Source organism: Rosa rugosa, chromosome 2 (assembly GCF_958449725.1).
Source record: "Rosa rugosa chromosome 2, drRosRugo1.1, whole genome shotgun sequence".
In the NCBI taxonomy this organism is placed as follows: domain Eukaryota; kingdom Viridiplantae; phylum Streptophyta; class Magnoliopsida; order Rosales; family Rosaceae; genus Rosa; species Rosa rugosa.
This window is the reverse complement of record NC_084821.1, coordinates 13,336,788-13,342,237: the sequence shown is the minus strand read 5'-3', so window position 1 is coordinate 13,342,237 and position 5,450 is coordinate 13,336,788.

Here is a 5,450-nt window from a genome sequence, read left to right as displayed (position 1 = left end):
GATGTTCTCTCGATGTTTATTGTAATTTGGGGTTCAGGATTCAAGTCCACCCATGTATTCTGCAGTTTTATTAATCAAGGCTTGAGGGCAGCCACACCAGTCCCCCTTTCAAAAATAATAATAATAATAATAATTCTTACAAAGAAGTTTGAAGGCACAGGACAAGAGACCTAAATCACAATTAATCTTAGCTTAAATAAGCACTCATAAGCCTAAATGCCTAATAAATCATATTCCAAAATAGGAACGACATCAGCAAAGGGAGAATTAAAGAATCTGCAGCTAGGCTCATAACCATGATCAATATTTGCTAACAAGCTAGCCACTGAATTACACTACATGTAAACATGGGTAAGGGACACATTCCAATCACTTAAAATCTCCTAACAGTTTGCCACAAGACTATAAAGATGACGAAAATGATCAATCCGAAAGAGAACCAACTTGACTACAACAAGTGAATCCATTTCTATTTCCAACAATCAACTACCATTCTGCCAAGCCATTTCCATTCCTTTTAGAAGTCCCCAAAGTTCAACTTCAACAACTTGACGAATGCCCAATTTGACAGAATACTCATTCATCCATTCACCCCTATAATTTCGAAAGGCTTCTCCAACACATATAATTCTGGTATTTTTAGACCACAATTTTGTATATCACACCTCACCTTGACGATATCAAATTCATGGTTGAAACAATGTAATTTGATTTTGGTTTCACATAACTCCAAATGCTAAAAAGAAACGAAATCATCTTGTTGCACCCCTTTGAAATAAAATAAAAAAGAAGAAAAAAAAATGAATACATAAAACAAAAAAAAATTATAGATACAATGCTTTTTGTAAGAGCCATCTTCTAAGGTGACAAAAAATAAAGGGATCGTGACCACTTACCCAATTTTAGCCTAAAAATTGTCCACTTACTCCACTAAGAGTTTTTTACTCCCATTTACCCAATCTAACATCTATTGACAGTATTGCCCTCATTTTAATTAACAACTACTCCCCTCATACTCTCTCTCTCTCTCCTCCCCTCAGCCTCTCGCTCCTCCCAGACTCTCTCTCTCTTTCTCTCCCTACCATCGCTGGAATTACGCAGGAAATCAGACTCCAGACCAGAACTCGACGCCGCCAGCTCATCGGACTACAACTCAGCTGTCAGAAACTTTGTTTCTGCTCCACTACGGCATGATCCGACAGATGCTCGACGCCGACGCAGACCTCGATTAGCCCTGCTATCAATCTCCACCTCCAGCCCCTGCTCGACGTCGTTCTCGAGTCCGGCACGGTGAGGAATCGGAATTCTCTCTCCTATCTATACTGTTTCCGCACTCTCTCTCTCTTTCTCTCTCTCTCTCTCTCTCGCTCCAGCCGGACGGCCAGATGCCGAGTGACAAGACTGTTTGAATAGTCGGATTTCCAGCGCTCTCCTTCTTTGTCTCCACCGACCACCGGTCCCGGTCGTGCCTATCACCAATTTGGTGCCCAGAGCAAATTCTGGGTGGCCAATTTTTTTTTTTGTATACTGTGAGCTCCGAGAATGGGGAAGGAAAAAAAAAAAGTGAACATGTAGAAACATTAGGGCTTTATAAAGGCACTTACGTTGGAATTAGTTTTAATTTATATCAGTGGCTTTATTTTCTATTACAAGCAGGTAATGAACATGTAGAATTGGGGAAGGAAACAAAATGAACATGTAGAATTGAACATATAAATTGATCAATTGTGCTTGTAGTGTATTCATTTTGGTTTTGGGAGTTTATGCAATTCACTGGAGAGCAATAATATGATTATTGGGGGAAATAAAATGATTATTGGGAGGCAATACTATATATGATTATTTGGGGGCAATAATATGATTACAGGGTATTATTAGGGGGCAATATAATCAGACGCAGGAATCCCGTCACCAGTCCAGTAGCCAGATTCGGGATTCCTGTGACCGGTTGCTGAATTTCGGTGATCAGTCACCGGATTCCCGTCACAGGTCGCCGGAGTCCGGTCACCAGAGTCTGCGGCTGGCCACTGGTCACCGGAGTCCGGCAAGGTCTCCGATGACTTCTCTCTCTAAGTGACAAAGAAGGAGAGGGCAAAATTGTCCCAAAAATAAATAAAAAACAATAAAAAAAATACTTAATTGGGTATTAGGGAAAAATATATATTAAATATTGGGTAAATGGGCAATCTCTTTGAGTGTTTGGGTAAGTGGGGCTAATTAACCCCAAAATTGGGTAAATGATCATTTTCCCAAAAATAAATGGATAATAATGCTACCCTCGCCAAAAAAAAAAAGCTCTCTAAATACATTATTGACGAAAAAATATGTAGAATTTTGAGCCCAGTGATTAATGTATTTTTCAAATGCTTGTTTCACTAATAAACATCGAACCTCTATCAACCTTCTGAGATAGTAATGGTGACTCCATTTGATGGAGAAGAACCAACATCACCAAAAGTAGTCCCCGTTGAATATGCAGGTTCTTTGAAGAGGGGAAGTGGTGTTGCTTCATTGACCAGCATGTGAACTATGGAAGACATTGCTAGTCGATCAGCTGGAGCTTCTTGAACACACAAAAACGCAACATGGATACACCTTAAAGCTTCATGAGGCAGACATGTTTCTCTCATTGATGCATCAATTACCTCCACTCCTTTACCTTCTTTCCATAATTTCCAAGCTTAAGAATCAACACATATGTATATAAACCCATCAAGTTTGCATAATTTCTTACTTAAAATGGAAGCTAATAAGCTATCGGCAGTGGTAAAGCTAATTAATAGCTTCCTTAAAGGCATATTGGGGGGTAATAGAGATTTATTTAGGGGACTAAAGGTCTATTTGGGGCAATAAACTTTTTCGGCAACCTATGAGATCTCCAATGACCTATTTGGGGACCTCCGGCGAGATTTTCAAAGAAGTCCAGTGGGTGACGGCCGGTGACAGGAATCCGGCGATCGTTGATTGAAATCCGAATGCTGGCGAAGTCTCTTATGGCTTCTCTCTCTTCCATTTTCTCTCTCTTTCTCTTTCTCTGTGTAACAAATGGGTGAGGGTAAAATAGTCTCAAAAAAAAAAAAACTTAAATTGGTATTAGGGAAGACCTTATTAGTCTTTATGGGTAAGAGGGAATTAAAAAAAAAAAAAACTTAATAAGGCAAGTGGGATAAATGACCCTAGAATTAGGGTAAATTAACAAAAACCCTTTCTCTTTTTTTTTTTCTTTTTTTCTTTGAGGAGTTTTAAATACACACCCCTATTTTCTTAATACACACCCCATACTCAATACACCACATATTTAATTTTTCATTCTAACATTAGACTAAATACACAACCCAAATGACCTAAAATACCCTTAATCTCTAAAACCATGAAATATCCTATTATTTGACTGTATTAAGATTATTATTTAATATGAGTATTATATATTAGTATATTGAGATTTCATAATTTTCTTTTACATATTTTCTTCTATTTTTTGCTGGAAATACTCATATTAAATCTCAATATAATTAGAATGTTTGCATATGAGTATCAAACATAGAAGAAAATACTAATATAAGATTATTATTTAAAAATATAAGATTTCGAACATTTGCAAGTCCTTCAAAATTTAAACTTTCAATATTGTCTGCAAAATTTACACTTTCATGCACTACATGTTCAGTATGTTTATGCAAGATGAAAACTAAAAACTAATAGGAAAAAAAAAAACAAATGCTTTGCTTTCTTACTCTACTCACTCTCACAACTTACTGGCTACCACTTCCAAAACGACGGTGGATCTCAATGAGATAGCTCTTGAGATCACGTTGAATTGTATTCAATACAAGATGAAGAATACATATCTCAACTGAAGATTGTTGAACGAGGTCTTCAAATTCATGTCCATAGTCGAAATTCAGGTGATGAAGTGCGGAGAAGAAAGATGTATATTTAGAAAAAGAGATATAGAAATGCACGATTCAATTTTTTTTCTTCTTCTAATACATAGATGTCTATTTTGGTCATTTAATTTACTTATAAAATCTAATTTGAAATAGAAAATATTAGGGATGTGTATTAAGTAGTTAGGGGTGTGTATTTAAAATTTCTCTTTTTCTTTTCATTACACTCATGCTTAGATATGAACAACAATTTTTTTTTCTTCAATCAAAAATAGAAAAAATTTCATGTAATTCGATCAATAGATTTGCATAACACATTTATATGAATTCAACCTTTATTGTGTTCCTGTAAATTTTGAAAATATAATATGAAAAATACATAGTCATATGATTATATATATTCTTTTGTTCATTCTGTTTTTCTCTTCATGTAGCTAGGGTTTAAACGTTATATTTGAGTTTATTATTTTTTGTTTTTTTTTTTCACTTATATTTAGATTGTAGATGATGATATAACATGAAATTTTTTCTTACCTCTTAATTTAGACATTAATCAATTAATATTTGGGACGAAAATTTAATTCCTATTTCTTGACACCTAATTCAATATTTTTTTTTTTTTGAAAGGATATTGATTGCATTAGATTCAATAGCCGTTAGCAAGGCTAGAGTCTACCATGTACTTGATAGGAAACGGATAAATCCCGAACTCTATCAAGCAAATGCAAAGTCATTACAAGTCTGTTTTGAGCTCGCTATAGAAGCGAGCTTATAGTACAAAGAACTACTCTGTGTCTCCTAGGGAAAAATCATTAGCTAGTCTCCCATTAGTCAAGCACGCAATTGTGGTACCAACAGAAGAGACACTTCCCAGCAAACAAATAGAAGCAACTCCTTACCCATAAGCCGCTTCACCCCACTTGACAGTCAATCTTATTCCAGATAATTACCAAACTCGAACAGAAATCGTGATACGAAACGATTGGTCCTTAACCATAATCGATCTGAAAGCCCAATAAAGTCCACCTCTTAGGTCAAGCTCATCCTCATCACTAATTGATAAATGAGAGTGGCAAGGCGCCCTCCCTATTGGCCCACAATAAAGAGCCCATCAGCCAAAGTTTGAGCCCAGGTTCAGAGACCCAAGCCCAAACCCAAGCAAAAAGAGCAGCAGCCTCAATGCTCTGCTGCCAATCTTCTTCCGCCTCAGACCGGCCCTCTGGAACTAAAATGAAGGGAGAGATATAAAAAAAAAAAAAAAAAAAAACTTGTTCTTCATTTCCTAATTTCTATCCGATCTCGTTTTACATGAAGCCTTGGCAAAAATGTGAACCAGTACATATCATGTAATTATAATTATATACGTACAATTATTGCAATCTTGTTTGACATGAACGCTAAGCGCCATAAAACATATCATATCATCACCAGTAGATACCATTATATCCACTGAGTCGATAATATTATATCCACTGATTGCTAAGCGCCATAAAACATATCATATCAGCACCAGAAGAGACTATTATATCCACTGATTTGGCATCACTTAATCAATAATTAATT